The sequence below is a fragment of the Stenella coeruleoalba genome (assembly GCF_951394435.1).
Source record: "Stenella coeruleoalba genome assembly, chromosome: 2".
NCBI lineage: Eukaryota > Metazoa > Chordata > Mammalia > Artiodactyla > Delphinidae > Stenella > Stenella coeruleoalba.
Window position 1 is genome coordinate 56,012,191 of NC_137147.1, and position 18,480 is coordinate 56,030,670.

General features: G+C 36.9%; 1 pseudogene across 1 annotated transcript; it reads right to left on the reverse strand.

Moving 5' to 3' along the window:
- Window positions 1-360: 360 nt before the first annotated feature.
- Window positions 361-9,602, reverse strand: LOC307182326 (signal peptidase complex subunit 2-like; annotated as a pseudogene). The gene is made up of 2 exons: window positions 9,438-9,602; window positions 361-983 (listed from the first exon to the last, which is right to left on the reverse strand). The product of its transcript is annotated as a signal peptidase complex subunit 2-like (transcript).
- Window positions 9,603-18,480: the final 8,878 nt, after the last annotated feature.

Here is an 18,480-nt window from a genome sequence, read left to right on the forward strand (position 1 = left end):
GAATTAACACAAAAAAGTCAGCAACAGGTTAACAGTTTTCAAAACTGAGTCCTCAAATACTGCATGACACAAAGCTATACCATATAAAGTACTGCTAGGTATGAAGGAAGGAGTCTGTACCACTTTTAGCAAAAATGCTTTTCCAGAGAAGCAAATCAAAACAACACAATCAGCAAACTAAAGAAGCTATAGCTAGATATTAGAGCTACAACTACTCATATCTGACCTAGAAAGTCCTATTTATCCAGAATAGACCAAATTTTCAGGACAAATTAGGGACTTTTTTTTTTTTTTAACATTTCTTACTTTATCCATTTTAAGTTCTGTTTCTTTCTCCCATACCCCTTAATTCATCATGATTCAGCAGAAAGATGGCTGGTTATAGAATTGGCTATTTTTTTTCTCTGTGGTGAGACTGACATTGAGCCTGGATATTTCAGGCTTGTACACATATGTAACAGTGTTCTGCTGTGGTCAAAATCTTAACAATGAACTTGGTGAGCTCGGCTTCCCATTGATACTTTGTTCTTCCACTGATGAAGGTCAGCTTTAGAGTGTATTTGTCACCGAACCTTTTGAGAATATACCAAATATCATCAGGATACATCCCTGTAGAATCTTTCCTGGGGCCACAAGAAAGATGCTTTTCTCCTTATATGAGGTATAAATGGTCAGGATCTGCATCATCACAAAATAGGATATGATGCACAAAGCCAGAACAGGCTTGGACTCTGAGTCCAAATCAAAGCCACTGTGGCAAAGAAACAAGAAATGGTACAGATGGTGAGGCGAACATCAATTAGACCAAAATTCTCCACATACTTGTACATTTTGGCAGAATCATTCAAAGAATTTTTCACAGCTGACACATCCCATTTGTCAGTTTTTACAGGCTTATCATCAATCTTCCACTTGTCCAACAAGCCACTATGGCTACTGCCTGTCCCATAGCTGGGGCTGTTATCAAATCCCAGTCCGTGTGCCTGACACACGGTGAGGCCCAACAAACCAAAACATTGGAGTTTGAAGGGGAGAAAGGTTTATTGCAGGGCCAAGCAAGGAGAATAGGGTGGCTCGTGCTCTAAAGACCTAATCTCCCTAATAGTTTTTGGGGAAGAGATTTTATAGACAAAATTTGAGGGGAGGTCTGCAGAGTGGGTGGCCTTCCTGATTGGTTGGTGGTGAGGTAACACGGTGGTGTTCCAGGAATCTCAGTCATCAGCCTTCTAGTTCCAACCAGTCTGGGGTCCACAGGCTGTGCTCAAACTAAAGTTACCATCCTCCACCTGGGTGGGGGCCTTAGTTCCTGTAGAAGAACTTAGAGACATGTACCAAATTGTTATGCACATCCCCTGAGGAGGATCCAGAATGAGGCCCCACCCTGCACTATTGTTTCTTTCTGCATTGCCTTACTCCCCTAATTAGTAACTGTTTGAAACTGCCCTTTGGAGCTCAGAGAAGGTCTAGGAGGCTGAAACGTTTTCCCTAAAAACAGGAAGTTGGTGGGGGTGGGGGTGGGGGGACTTCCCTGACCGTCCAGTGGTTAAGATTCCGTGTTCCCAATGCTGGGGGCCCAGGTTCGATCCCTGGTTGGGGAACTAAGATCCCACATGTTGTACTGCACAGCCAAAAAAAAAGGAAAAGAAATGGGGGACACAGAAAGGCTTTTGTACTTGGGAGGGGCCAACAGTGTCCTGCTCAGTTTCAATTCCCAGTTTTATTTGATATTTCTCAATCTTGAGGAGAACAAGAAAAGGAATAACATTTTGGATAGAAAAGTTAATCATAAACTCAGCAGAGGAACTCAGTTTTAGTGGGACTTGTGTTCAGGACCACTGTCAGCCCCACTACTATCTCTGCCACCATCTTGTCTCTTTCTCATTATTTCTTTCAGTTGATTCTTCGACTACATTTTATACAACTGAACCTGCACAACCACACAGGCACACAAATACATTCTCATGGTAGAAAATTTTTTCAGCTGCATTTTTAAATAACAACTGAAAAGAATGTAAATATATATGTATCTATTTAAACTACTCAGAATTTTGAAAATAAATTAGTTTAAATAAGTATTTCAGTAGACAAGAAGATGTTGCTATTTAAAATATATTCAACAATTAATAGACTGAGTAAAAGGAAGGCTAAAATTTTGATTCAGGATGAAATTTTTGTCTAAATGAGTTAAGTATGAATGGTATTCCTAAATTGTGAATATAGTAATTAATTCATTTTTCTTCTTTGGAATCTCATGTCAGTTCAATTTACAAAGCTATACTCAATTTATTTACAAATATTTGTATTATCCCACTGTTCTATCAAATTCAGTTACTATCCAACCAAGTAGTAAAACTACCTGTTGTCTTTTTTTATTGCTTTTAGTGTCCTTGAAACATTAATTTTCTCCTGAAAAATAAAATTTGTAATTTCTATATAGATGGATCCTACTAACACTGGATGATATGAAGGATGACACTTTTAGTCCATATTTGTGAATCAGATAATACTATACCAATTAGATAAATTCTGACAAATTTCATTTGATACTATGACATAGAAGTTCAGTTTATGTTGGCTGGTTATACATGAGTGCATATATGACTATATATGAGTGTATATATGATTATATATGTGTATATGTTTGTATATGCATATTTACACACCCATATATATATATGCACACACACAAGGTGATCATACCTATAATTTTAGAAGTATAATTTGTAAAGTCATAGATGTTTGAGGGTTGTTCTAACAAGCAGATAATATTCAAACATATTCTTATAATTTTGAAAATTAATGTATACAAATTATTGCATATCAGAATTTCCTTGACAGATTGCTATAATACCAAATGGATATATAGGACAGCTGTTGCTATAGCAACAGGATAGGCTTTGGGAACCAAATACAGGATAATTTTTTTAAAATGATTGTACCCATTCACCTCAATCCACATACATAATAATTTTTTCTTCTGTATATACATTACTGGCTATACATTATTATCAATGATTTAAAAAATAAGGTTTGTTTGTACTTCTCTGATATATTTATATATAAGTACATTCTAAAAACTTTAAAAAAATTGAGACTTTGGTTTTCTGCTGATTATTTGCTCTTGTTTATGTTATGGTTTGATTTTCATGAATAACAGTTATATAGACATATGATAGATATAGAGATTTATATTTTTGTAATTTTGTATGCAGGTTAATTCTTATCATTGAGAGAATAGAACTATATATCTCAATTTCAGATGTATATAGATAGATATAAATATAGATATAGATATGTTCTAAACATTAACATAATTGACATTTGGGACCAAGTGAATTGGTCCCCTTTATTAGGGGAGGCTGTCCTGTGCACCCTAGGATGTCTAACTGCATCCCTGGTCTCTATCCGGTAAATGCCAGTAGCATTAGTGGATGCTATTAGTGGATCCCCCACCACTCCCAATTTCCAGAAGCAATGAACGTATATAATTCAAGCAATGTATACCAAAGATGTCTCCAGATATTGCCAAATGTTCCCTTGGAGACAAATTGGCCCCTGTTGTGAAAAGCTGGTCTAATGTTTTAAAAATATTCCATACCAGCCAAATATATATTAAAGATTATCAGCAATAGATTAAATATTTAAGCATTTGAACTATTTGAAAAATCCACATACATCTTTGATGAATTTTCATGGACTCTTCCAGTCATTCAAATCTTGGATCTTTAAAATATTTTAAAATATTAGATAAATAAGCAAATTTTCTTTCCTATAAACAAGTCTTTTAATAATATGTAGTAAGAAAAACACATAATGTATAAGTTAGGAACTTTAAATCATCTACGATTTTATATTATTTACAAGCTAATTAATTAACTTGCCTTGGTTTTATGTATGCTGGTAGATGACATGAGATTCCTTAATCTAAGATGGGCAGTTTATTGCTAAAGCAATAGCAGTAGCCAGAGAATCAGTTTTATTTGTGTTAGATTTCTGAGTTCCACTTCCTACAGGGAGACCCAAAGAGTCAGAGGATAACTGCACAGGTGGGGTAGATTGTATTGTAGGAAAGGAATGCTGAGTTTAGAGAATTCAAATCTCTTCAAATGGGGAATTAGTATGCCTGCCCTTTGATCTAGAGGGTGACAATATCTCTATTTTCAATCCTGTTTGCTATAAAAATGTCCTTTAAAAAAGAAATCTGGAAGAAAAGGCAGTCAGTTCTTTGCTTACAAATATACAAAACATATAAGAGACCCAGGAAGAATTGTTTCCCAACAGGAACTGCATATAGATAGATTACATGAAACATAAACTTGAATTTAATTATTGCTAAATAAATGCTGAAACAATTTGAAATCAAATTTGACTGACATGTACTGATTTTATCATCAGGACCAAGATATATAAAACCTATATAAAATAAATAAATACAGGCCCCAAATTTTAAAACACAAGTAATTGTGCTTTTAATTACCTGCCTTTTTTCCACTTCTAGAAAAAGAATATCCTGTGGTATTTACAGAATCAGACTTGGGAGCTAGCCTGTCTGGATTCAGATTCTGGGTTAGCTACTTAACAGTGATATGACATTAGAAGAGTTTTCTTTCTTTAGCTATTCATTGTTCAACTTCAGTTTTTTCTGTAAAAGAGAGAAGATACTAGTACTCATAGCACCAGCTGTTGCTAAAATTATAAGTGGTAATTCACGTAATGTATATAGTGTAGAACAAAATAAATAATAAATGCTACTTACTGTTATTTCTTCTTTATTGTATGAGTGAATTCAGTATGCAAGTCACTGAAGCAAACATTGAAAATGCCAAGATATATAAGACACAATCCTTGTTCCTAGGAAGATGATGGTTATTGGATGAGAGAAACAGTCACCAAAAGTTATTTTTATCTTTTTACATATGGTAAAGATATATAGAAAGTACTGTATTTTTATTAAGAAGATTCACAACTTTCTATGCTATATAGGTAAAGAGAAATATAATTTATATATTTTTAAGAAAAGATTCAATGGATATTTTAATTTAGCCTGAAAAAACAAGTATTTCATATTTCACAAAAACACAAAAACCGTATTTTTTACTGTGGTGTTTTGGAGATTGAATAGAAATTACAATGAGATAATGTCATTGCTTTATTTTTTTTAACCATTTAACTTAGACTTACCATTAGAATACTCATTCTAAAACTTTACTATGCTGTATATCATTGCTTTATTCTAGCAATTTAGTGAAATAAGAGCAGATGATTCTAACATTTATTTTATTACTGTCTCCTCAGTACAATTTTAAAGGTTTTTTCCTTTTTTATCTGATTTCTTGGAAAATAAATTTATATCTAATTGGGCCTTATATTTAAGTTTTTGTTCTTCTGAATATCTTTGTGCTCTTTCTGGGTTTAGTTGCAGGCTCTCTCTATATATATTTTTTTAAATCTCTAACTTGTCCTTAGCACTAATATTGCAAAAAAATACAAGTGAGCTTAATGTTTTCTGATATCACTTCACCGTTTTTTTTTTTTTTTGACAATTTGGCATACCCTGTTTCTTTTATTTGAATTATCCTCCACCTTCATGATTCAGTTCACACAACAACTCAGCAAAAATTCTCCTTGATTATCTTAATGCAAACCTAGCCCATATGAACTTCTATAATAATCTTCCATCTTTCATTCATTCATTTTTTTTCATTTAACCAATATTTGTTACACATCAACTATGTGCCAAACACTCTACAATGTATCTAAAAGGGAGATTAAATAAGACACCAACCCATCCTCTCCATGAGCTTGAGATTTAGAAGTGAACATCGGTATTTCAACTCATTAGTTTCTTTTCGTTTAGTGACTTAAAGTAGATTGTTAGCCATGTGCAAAGGAGCACACAAAGGTGATGAATAAGCTTGTACTTGAAAATAATAAGATATAGCTAATAGATAAAACAGGAAATAAATTCAAGATAGAGGAAGCAGAAGGGGGAAAAAGAGAGTAGTTTAAGAACAGAGTATGTTTTATTGAAATCATAAGTTGGGTGTGTTTGGAAAACGGGTTATGTGATAGGTGAGAAATTGGCATGGTTCTCTGGGTATTAGTTTAGGATGGGTCCAGTTACTGGAGAACTGACATTGCATGCTATTATTGTGTTAAACTTTATTATTTGGGCATTTATAAGTAAGATGTGACAAAATCACATTGATTTTGAAGACATTTGACTCTGACAGTAATATAGAAACTATCTATGGGGAAATCTGAGTTACTTAGAACAAGAAGAGTTCTGTTTGTCTGATACTACTCTGACTAATGAAAAAAAACAAGGACTATTCCCTTCAAAATATGTTTTCTCAATTTCTCTTTAGGATTGTGTTTTGTACCCCCTTCCTTTTATTTTTTACCTCTTTATATAACAGACACAATGGAGATACTTGAGGTACTTAAGAAGAACAACTCCATGTGAGCAAGGGGGAGAATGAAGGTGATGAAGTCAGGGGGTTAATGTGGAATTAATAATATATATTGTGTAATTATATGCAGTATGTATTACAACACACACACACATGCGATTACAGAACTAGATCAAATATGTTTGCAATATCAAAAAATAGAAATAGACTATCTCACTTATTAAAATATTTGTTTTACATGTTATATATGATATATAATTTTATAATATTGCATATATTTACTTTATAGTCTCTGCTTTTGGTATGCAGTATTTTTTGGTCTAGTAACTACTTTTATATTAATGTCTTATAAATACACATACTTCCTTGTTGTATAAGGTATTGTATATTGGCTTAACAGACATTAATAGATTTACATAGAAATATCTTCTACCTTATTTTTTTTCTAAATATCTGATTTAAAATTTTTTTCATTCCAAGTTAATATCTGTAAGGCAGCCAATTCTACTATTTATTTATTCTAGCAATTATTTGTTTTTCCTAGTTTTATTTTTATCTATTGGAGACTGTAATATTTGCATCCCTTGCCATCACTCATTCCTAGATTCTTAAAAACATTAAATGCTCACTTCCAGAACACATAATAAATCGTCTTCAAATGTTTCTTATTTATCTATATCTTATTCTAAGAAAGGATGTATAAGATTAGTATTCCCTGAGTTTTTGCATTTTTATTGTCTGTTTGATTCATTTATTCTTTTTTTTTTTTTTTTTTTTTTTTTTTTTTTGCAGTACACGGGCCTCTCACTGTTGTGGCCTCTCCCGTTGCGGAGCATAGGCTCCGGACGTGCAGGCTCAGCGGCCATGGCTCACGGGCCCAGCCGCTCCACGGCATGTGGGATCTTCCCAGACCGGGGCACGAACCCATGTCCCCTGCATCGGCAGGCGGACTCTCAACCACTGCACCACCAGGGAAGCCCCTGTTTCATTTATTCTTGAAAGACACTACTGCTTGATAGAAAAACCAGCTATCCTAAAAATGTTACACCATTCTGTTTTGGAATAAAATGTTGCTTTAAAGAACTGATTTTTTTTTCCCGTATAAATCACTTGATACGGACATCTAAAATTAATTTTTCTTCAAAATTTTTCTGTGTTTTAAAATCAACTTTTGTACTGTTACTTGGTTACTTTTCACCTTTTGTTACTATATATATATATGTGAATGGGTAATAATTCTTACTGATTTTTCATGCTTAAATGAGTTGTGTTTTCCGAGTTTATCTGGAGGTACTTAAAGTGATAAAACAGATTAGCTTTCCCAGTCTAATAACTAATGTACAGATTCCTCCCTTTGTATTTTTACCATGAGGTATTGAAAAAATGTCTCTTTGTGAAGTCACTTCTCTATCCCTCGCAGATAAATCAATTCAAAGGTACTTTCTTTGTACCATTTTTATCTTCCAGAGCTCTACAAACCTTTCTTTTAAATGGGTCTCTTGTTTCTGAAGAATGTATTTTGCTGCTATACTATATTCTGAATTTATCATCCTCTGAACCTCTCTTCCTTCATATCACTTCTGTATATCTGGGAGGCCCAGCATTTGTGCCCACCACTTCTGCTGCCTGCAGTTTGTGGTAAATTTCTATCAGTTGGAAAGGAGGTAGTTTTATCTGCACTTTTCAACAGCTTGAAGCTGGTCTGGATTTTGAATCTTGTCAGTTTTCTCAGATTTGTTCACCTGGTAGCTACTCAGCCAAGTACCTCACTTTTGGGGTATAAATTTTATTGGCCATACCTTCATTCTGAGACTTGTTAGATCTTTCAGTATCGTACTTTCCCTCTATCACTTCTACAGAGAAGTTGCTGATCCTGGTCACATATGCCTATGTTCAAGAGTTGATGCGGTTCCTTCTTACCTAGTGTTGTTGAAGATGCCATATATGGATTTTTTTTTTCTTTTTACTCTACAGTCCAGTCTGTCTGTTGACTATAGTAAAAAGCAATAATGTTTGTACTATATTTTTGTCAATGGGAATCTTCAGTGGTATTTTATTTATTTATTTTTTGTGGTACGCAGGCCTCTCACTCTTGTGGCCTCTCCCGTTGTGGAACACAGGCTCCGGACAAGCAGGCTCAACAGCCATGGCTCACGGGCCCAGCTGCTTCGCGGCATGTGGGACCTTCCCAGACCGGGGCACGAACCCGTGTCCCCTGCATCGGCAGGCGGACTCTCAACCACTGCGCCACCAGGGAAGCCCTTCAGTGGTATTAAAAGGCATGAAATTGGATGATGCAGCCTAGAAAGTAAACACAGATAAGAGGTCCCCAAGAAACTGTTACCTATACGAATTGGAAAGTGGAAAGGACAGAGTAGAAGACAGCAGTGTAGGAAGTCAAAGAGTTGGCATTTTGGAAACCAAAATTTAAAATGTTTCAACGAGGGTATGCTGCTGATAGGTGAAGTAAGATAAAAGCGAATACAAGATGGGATTGGTTTTATGTTAAAATAGTAAAACACCTCCATAAAAGTTTTAAAATCTGGTGTCACTCTGGTCAATATTGCAGATGCTCAACTCAAGGGTACCCTAATTTTTTTAAGGATTGGTTACCAATATTTGTCTTAAATATTATAAATGCAAATGATATTTGTGGATTTTCCAATTCATAAGTATTTCTAGACTCCACACTGGAATGAATCATATCCAATAAGTTAGCACAAGGAACAGAATTATGTTTTCATCTTGAATTTTTTGTTGTATTGTGCCAGTTACTAATTTATCGCCTTTCAGCTCCAAATTCACCCTGTCAGATTGCTCTGTGAAAATGGTACTCGACATTTTAAATACTTTTTTTTCCATTCCAGGTGGCAGGAAGCTCTGTCAGTAGAAGGGGCTGAAGAGACATTCCAGGAAAAAGGGTTTTTTCTTCCTAGCACAGGTCTGCTCACTCATAGCAAGCGACTCCTACAAGCACTTTCCCCTCTTCACTGCCCTTTCCTGTGGGACACGGGAGAGCAGCACTAAGCAGCCAGAAGCTTCTCCCAGCGCGTAGGCCTTCACCAGGCTCTCTGGTAGCAGTCTCTCAGCTCCTTCGGTGCTTGTAAATTCTCCAGTTCCCAGCTCCTGCAGTGCACAGCTGTGAGCACTCAGCTGCGGGCACCCTCCCCCACCACTTTTCCGGACCATCAGGCAGTTTTATAGCAGAGTCCTTCGGAACCTTGCGTCACATCCGGCTTCCCCAGTGCCCTGCTTCTGCACTGCATGACAGCCAGCAGCACCTAACAGGGAACAGCTTTCTCTGGCACCCCAGAGGGTAGATTTCTGGCAGGTTCCACCACAAGTGGAACAACACAGGTACTTCTCTGCCATTCAGTGAGTCACAGGGGTGCTTTCTCCAAGACCTGGATGTTGGTCTAGGGGAAGCAGGAGTCTTCCATGGGCATTCTGTCTCAGCCCTAGGGTTAGTGACTGCTTTTTCTATAATTAGAGTTCTCTTTCTTAATAGTCAATCCCTCCTTACTCTAATACTCTAATAATTAATAATTCTTGATATTAAAGTTCCCTGTTCAAATTATTGTGTTGTTTCTCTCTCCTGATTGAACATTAACTAAGTATATATGCAGGACAATGCAAAATTCAGAGTCCACAATTCCATTTATTGATCTTATACCGTAAGTTTAAATTTGACTCTCTCAATATTTTAGCATCATTATGGCTGTAAACCTAATAATCATCACCATATTTTGTATTGCATATATAACATGAACCTTGCACTGTTTTAATACATTCATATGGTTATCAAGTCAATTAATCTTTACAAAAAACATGTAAGAAAGATAATATTGTTTTCCTTTCTTTAACAGATGGATTAACTGATAGTAGGTAGGTTAAATAACTTTGTCCAAGATTATGTATCTCAGTTAAGTGACAAAGCTGAGAATCACATACAGTATGTCTGGCTCCAGAGTCTATGTTACCAACACTATGTGTAATTCAATTATTTTTCCTTTTAAATATGTGTTTGTAACAGGGAAGAGCCAAATCTGACTACACGTTGGATCTGTTTCTTTTACTTTAACCTTTGCTTTACACTGCTTTTGTTCACTAAAAGGATACTGTCTATACATAATGGCCTGCCTCAGGGAACCCTGCCCCTCTGTCTGAATGTTAAACCAAAGTGCCTTTGTTCAGGGAAACATCCGGACCCTGTCCATCTGTGGATGGTTGCAAGAAGAAAAAGAAATTAACACATCCCCTCCCCAAGGCTGGCCATTCCATCTGATATTTCCAAATTTATGGCCTTTTTACTTCCTCGTATCCTCCCCCTCTGTGCTATAAAAGAAGCTGGCATCCAAACCCTGATAAGATGATTATTTTGAGATGTTAGTCTGCCATCTTCTCGGTTTGACGGCTTTCCAAATAAAGTAATATTCCTTCCTCAACACCCCATCTCCGATTTATTGGCCTGTTGTGTGGTGAGCAGAGCAAGCTTGGACTCAGTAACATGTTTATTTTCATTATAGTTAAAAACTAACTGGAAAAAAATGCAGTGTATCCAAATTTCACAAGTCACATACTCAGCTAATTGACTAACAAATTCTTACTGTCCTGGATTTTCCTTCCTGAGACCCACCCACCACTTATCAGTATTTGGTTTTTGTGTAACTAAGTATGTGTTTGTGTACTAAGTATGTGTTTTGTATATTTGTAGAATATAAGCTGCTTGTGGAAAGAGTCCTGTCCATCTCATTCTTCTTTAAAGCTTAGCACAGTGCCTGCTTGTGTTTTATGAATAAATGCATAATGGAAAATAAATAATTCTCCCCAATTTTATTTTTATAATTCATACCTTTAATTTGGAGTAAATTTTTCTTTGGGGGAGAAAAATCTGTTTTTACATGTATGAATCATTAGACTGCACTAAACTTTTAGTTCTTCTCTCTTCACAAGGTATGTTAACACCATTCTCTTAAAGGAAGTTCTATTATTTTACTATTAAACTACTGTCTACATTTGATAGTTTCTGAACAGTTTGCGCTCAGTAAAATTTGTTGATGGATTCTTTAATCTACATTTTTAACTCTAAACAAGGAAGTATAATGAAGTAATACAATGCATTGCATTTTCTAGGTGTCAGTGCTTGGAATTATGTGTTCCTTCTAATGATGCTATGTTGAGGAAATGGAATGTAAAGTATCATTTTGAGCCCATAAATGTGGCATGTTGCATAATGAAAAAGAAAAAGTGGCAGTTTTTCAGAGATGTGTTGGTGGAGCCTTACAGCAGAATTGTGACAAAGAATACTGAGGGCGAGCTAGAGGATATTTTAAGCCCTGCTCTCATCTCTTTTATTTGTTTCTTCTCTAGTTCTATGTTTTAATTAAAAGAGTAAATTGAAACAGCCTGAATCTTTTAGCACCAATATTCTCAAGGGATGTTACACAGCCAATTGGGTTAAGAATCAGGCATCTACAGCATAATTTTCAGCCAACTAGTCAATGATTAGCACTCTGGCCCTGGATAAATCTCATAATCCCTTTGCAACAGTTTCAATACTGGCAAAGTGTAATAGCAAGTTTGTCAGCTCACATTCCACTCACTAGGAATAAAACATCTCTAAGCAACACACATGACAAAGGACTTCTGGATTCACTCCAAACCCAGTACTACAAAAGAAAATAGTTGACAGATCTTGATGATTATTTCAAATCAGGATACAAGAATTGTATTAATATTTAAGGGCCTGTAGAAACATTTAATCAAATAATAATGAACATACAATATTTGGTTGAACAGTAGACTTATATGTATATATGGCAAATAGATTAATCACTTCAGCAGACCAGCTCATTGACACTTTTCACTTTCATTTACCTATTTCTGTGTAAGCAATTTGTGAGATTTATAATTTTAGATATGAATGTGGCTTAAAACATCAAGTTGAATTTTGATTTGGACAGCTATGGCCTTCATAAAATTGTTACTGACACATTTTCTTTAATGTACTCCAGGATCCAAAACAAACAAAATCTACAATTAAAAACTATATATATTATCAAATTAAAGCAAAAACAATCTGTTAGATAAAGTAACAAAAAAGTTCCAGTTTCTTTACATGCCCTTTTCCTATATATTGCTATGGATATTAACTTTGGTTAGATTCCTTGTTCTTAACATTATTTTTAAGTAAAGTGGACCTGAAAGCAAAGATCCTGAGGGAATAAGACAGAGAGTGTACTTAAGAAAAAATATTACATTGTATTACTGCTCAACAATGTTTATTTTGTTTGATACCATATAAATTTGGAGGAAAACCCTACTATTGCCCTTGTATTTTCCTAACTTTGAACATCATAGATTTGCTTTCACCTCTTTTTAAAGTTTACATAGATGCAGTTATACAAACTATACTCTTATGTATGGCTTCAATCACAACGTTGTATTTGTGAGATCAGTAATATTGCATGAAGTAGTTCAGTCATTTTTCTTGCTATAATCTAATCTATTAAAGTTAAAACAATTTATTTACCCGTTAAAAAAAAAAGCAACAAAGTATTCCCCCCAATTCCTTGTTCTGATGGAACTGCACAAGTAATCCTAAGGCAGTTCAGATATATATATATTTTCAAGATAAGCTGCACATATAAATTTCTGTTTAACATATTTATGTAATAATATCTTCTGAATAAACCCATGCCACCATTCATGAGTGGATTCTCTTAAATTGTAAAACCCTAGTATTAACACTCTGAAGAACTGGTATTAAAGCAGGGCTGGATTGACCTCTATTCCTTCATCTCCTTTCCTTATACTTCAAATCACTTTTATATTCTGGCTCATTTATGTTTCAAAGCTAACATCTTATGTGTATATGTGTCTGTATGCTTTAATGAGGAATAAAAAATTACTTCAACCAGAAGACCCAGACTGGGTTCAACAATCTAGAATTCCTACAGTGCTAGGGGAAAACAAAACCCAAAAAAATAAAACTTACTTAATGAAGTGAAGTAGCATAAGCATGATAAAGAAGAAAAAAATTTTAAAACTTAGAAAAAAGGAAAGAAAGGAAGCAGAGAAAAAATGAAGATAGGAAGGAAGTGGGAGAGAGAAAAGGAGAAAAAGGATATCATGATTCCTATCAAAAGACAGAATTTGGGCTTCCCTGGTGGCGCAGTGGTTGAGTCCGCCTGCCGATGCAGGGGACACAGGTTCGTGCCCCGGTCCGGGAAAATCCCACATGCCGCGGAGCGGCTGGGCCCGTGAGCCATGGCCGCTGAGCCTGTGCGTCCGGAGCCTGTGCTCTGCAACGGGAGAGGCCACAACAGTGAGAGGCCCGCGTACCGCAAAAAAAAAAAAAAAAAAAAAAAAAAAGACAGAATTTATATTTTTAAATACTTTGAGTTGTTCAAGTGACTGTTTGCCTAAGCCAGAGTCTTTCTCTTGGAGACAAAACATACTTGTAAGTAAACAGATGTTTAAGGGAAGGGTGAAGAATTGCTCCCATTGTAAGTCACAGGTTTCAGCAGACTGAGATATCTTTCCCTGTTTGCGTAAACGTCTTGTCTCCACACGGTTTGACAAGATGGGCTTTAGGCTTTCACCACACTAACAAGTCAAGAAAACTGTGTACGCTAATTCTGTGTATGCTACCATTCAAAAGGCTGTTCACATTCATTGCAGACTAACTTGGTCTCACCCTTCAGGTCCTGTTTGATGCCACACTATGCATCAAGCTTTCTCTGCACCCACAAATTCAGGTAGCGCATCCCACTTTATGACTCCATAAAACATTGTACTTCCCTGTGATATCATTAATCATTGTATATTGCTGATATCTATTAACTTGCTTTTTCTCCCATTTAATTGTAAGCTAAGCACTAAGGTGTAGGGCGCGGTCAGCTAACTGCTACGCGGCAGGAAGCTGAAATAAGCTGAGTCATCCTTCCTGTGGCCACTGCGCTTGTGCTAAGTATACTAATGAGGTTTTAAAGTAGCGACCTATCCGATGCTGGCTCACAAATCGCACCATCGGCGAAAGCCAATCACAGAGCGACACATGTTCTTAATCCCTATATAAGCAGACTGCTATAGGATTGCGGGGTCTTCCTTCCATCTTTCTTCAACCAAGCTGTGCTCCAATAAAGTGTGATACGAGAAGAATCTTGCGTGTGGCGGCTCGTTATTCTGCCGGTCAGAAACGGCTCGCCGCAAGTGGTGCCGAAACCCGGGAACTTCGCGCCCTGCATGGAGGACCGATTCAGAACTCGACACACGGAGTGAACCGTCGGTGAGTAGTCCAGTCAGGTATGTTTTCAAGATAGCGCATCAGAGAATGAACAAACAGGGACTACGGTAGATAGGCCTGAAATTATGAAAAGAGAAAAAAGAAAACAAAAGGAAAAGCAAGAAACGGTGCCAGGATTATATCCAATCCTAGATGAGTTTAAGGAATTATATTTGTTTCAACCTGATATCTAATAGAGGGATAAGACGTAAGTTATAAGGCATGACCGCCCCTATAGAAGCCCGCGGAAATTTAAACCGCCGAGACTTGGGTTTTTCTCAAGGGTCACTGAGTTTATGATTACATGGAGGACCACAACACCTGTGTGGGTACCTCAGTGGCCATTGTCAAAGGAAAAGCTGGAGGCGGCATCCAAACTAGTGGATGAGCAGTTACAATTAGGGCATTTAGAACCCTCCCAGTCACCCTGGAATAATTAAGAAAAAATTAGGGAAATGGCGTAAAGATTGTTTCTTTTCTATTCCTTTGAATAGTCGAGATAAAGCCCCTTGTATGGAGTTGCTTGAACAGGCCTTAGGCGTTTTGATTAAATATTTAGGGAATGGGGGATTGTTTCTTGCTCCCGAGGGAATACAGAAGGGAGATGTTGTAAATTTTTTAGGAGCTGCTGTGTATTAGAGGGAAATCCTGATCTTAATTCCCCACGCCAGTTGACCCCAGAAGCCCATCAGGCACTTCAAAAGGTAGAACAAGCTATTACAAATGCCACACGCGCTCTAACAGCGCTAGACTCTACGACACAGGCTCAAGAGTTTATTCATATTACAGGCTTGCCCTATAATCCACAAGGCCATGGCCGACGAAAAGCCCAAGGAAGGAGTCAAGACTGAGAACAACGATCATATTAATTTGAAGGTGGCGGGGCAGGATGGTTCTGTGGTGCAGTTTAAGATTAAGAGGCATACACCACTTAGTAAACTAATGAAAGCCTATTGTGAACGACAGGGTTTGTCAATGAGGCAGATCAGCTTAAAGAACTCTTAATAAAACAAAAAGGGGGAATCGCAGAGAACTGTACCCCTAGACAGAGACTTTCACTTGCCTTATTTACACATTTAAATGATGCCAATCAATGGAAGGGCCCGGATCGTGTTATTACTCGATCCAGGGGATCTCTAGTGTCTCCCCACAGGATCAAGATCCGATCTGGGTGCCATCAAGACTGACGAGAATTGTTGAAGAAAACTTCAGAGAAGATGCTGAGTTGGATGTTCCTGATGATTCTTAATCGAAGTCTTTGTATTAGTTGGAATTCCACAAAGGATTATTCAGATTGTGCAACTGAGTGCTGCCGGGCTGGAGCCCGTTGCCTTTGGAGATTTTGCCTCTTGGCTCTCTTCTGCCTTTTCCTCCTTTGGGGAGTGGGTGGGGGTAGGAATCTTTGGAGTCTGCTGTGTATTTGGGATTATGCTGTGTCTCTGGTTGGTCTGTCGTGTGCGCATCAGGGCACATCGAGATAGGGTCCTGCTCACTCAGGCACTTCTGGCTATTAATGAAGGAGATTCTCCCGCAGCCTGGCTCTCCGCCCTGAATAATTCGAAATGATTGCCCTTGCACAGAGAGGCCTTGTTGCCATTGCACCTCTATAGGGAGTCATCCATTGTCCTGATTGCCCTTGCACAGAGAGGCCTTGTTGCCATTGCACCTCTATAGGGAGTCATTCATTCATTGTCCTGATTGCCCTTGCACAGAGAGGCCTTGTTGCCATTGCACCTCTATAGGGAGTCATCCATTGTCCTGATTGCCCTTGAGGTTTTAAAGTAGCGACCTATCCGATGCTGGCTCACAAATCGCACCATCGGCGAAAGCCAATCACAGAGCGACACATGTTCTTAATCCCTATATAAGCAGACTGCTATAGGATTGCGGGGTCTTCCTTCCATCTTTCTTCAACCAAGCTGTGCTCCAATAAAGTGTGATACGAGAAGAATCTTGCGTGTGGCGGCTCGTTATTCTGCTGGTCGGAAACGGCCCGCCGCACTAAGGCTATAAAATAATGGTAGTGATATGTTTTATAATATATAAAACTTCCTTTATGCCAAGCACAGTTCTTTACACAAATTATAGTCTTAAATTCTTTACATTCATTTAATCCTCACAATGACCCTGGAAGTTAGGTGATATTATTATCTTTTATTCATCATTAAAGAGAGGGAAACAAATAGAGGTTAGAGAATTTGCCCGGAGCAGTGATTAAGACAGGATTCTTACACAGAAAAGCTGGTACCAGAGACTTTGATCTTAACCATCATAATATTTTGTATCATTATTTTAGCCCTAAGTCACAGCATGAATGTCTGGGACATAATATGCACTCAGTAGATACTGCTCGAAAAATAATCACTCTACTATCTATATTTGCGAATGAAAACTATATGAAAAATAAGTCTTGTATCTTCCGGTATTTTTATTGTCAAAATTTCTCTACTGATTCTATGTGCTCTACTAGCATTTTGCCATCACAAATGCATTATCTTCCCTTAAATGTATGTTTGAGTTTTCTTTTCTGTTTTTCTTGCTAGTTATCTAAACTAGAGGGCAAGGAAAAGAATATCAAAACAACATCTTGTGTAGAGGAATAGTCTGTGGAATTATGCACATGATGATCTCCCCCTGAAAAAGAAGTAAAATTACAGTGTGTTTAAAGTTCATTCACCCATCTCTTAATGCATAAATCTATTCAAAAAAGGTTAATTGAACATTTTTGAGCCAGATAACATTTTAAGCCAGATAACATGTTAGACCTTGGACATGTTATGCTTTATAAGAATGAGTTATAAGGCATAGTCTTTCCCTCATGAAACTTAGTAGACTAGGGATGCAAATAAACATAAGTAAAATTAGAAGATATACATGTAATTCTAAACCCTGACAAAGTTCTGAAGGGGAAATATTCATAATTGACAAACCATGTATATATAGGGAGCCCACCCTAGGCTGTGAAATCAGGAAAGGTCCTAAGTCAGGAAGAAGCAAGAGTAACTAAACAGAGTCTGGAAATGAACTTGGAGAGAATCCTGAAATTACATCACTAAGGGCCTCAGAGGCAGTGTTAATTGTTTTGTGCTTCCTTCTAAGAAAAACAGAAGAGAATTGATAAAGTTTTGGTCAAGGGATGGCATGGTGAAATTGGCATTTCAAAAGGACTGTCCTTGCTCCTGTGTGGAGAACTGATCTGGAATATTCAGCATATATTTATAGCTATTGTCTCCTGCTATTCACAGAAAAGACTATATAATAGCTAAGTTTAGCAAAACTTTACTGACATTGTTATGCATTTATTAAATATGCGTCTATCTAGTCCTCAAATCACCCTCATCATTACTTCCATTTTTATAGGTGAGGAAAATGAAGCTAAGATTTTGTGTAACTTACCAAATGTAAATTTAGATAGCGTGAAATTTTGTCTCTCTTAAAGCATCTTGGGCCAGTGTCTTGCCAGTGAAAACAGAAAGAAGAATTACTTGAGTGCTATCTAGGAGGTATGGTATGCCAGACTTAGTGACAGATTGATTTGGGGAAGGTCAGAGTGGTGGAGCGGGGAGAAATGTAGAATTGACTCCTAGGTTCTTATTTATGCAACTAGATATGGTTGGTGATACTCACTGAGTTGGGGAAGAAGAATTAATCTTGCAGAGGAGATAAAAGTTTCAGCATTGGACATGATGTCTGTGGATGGTTTTGAGATGTTCAAGGTGCTGTCGCATGTGAATCAGAGGTAAGACCTGTGACAAAGGAATTCCTAAGCGCTTGGGGGTC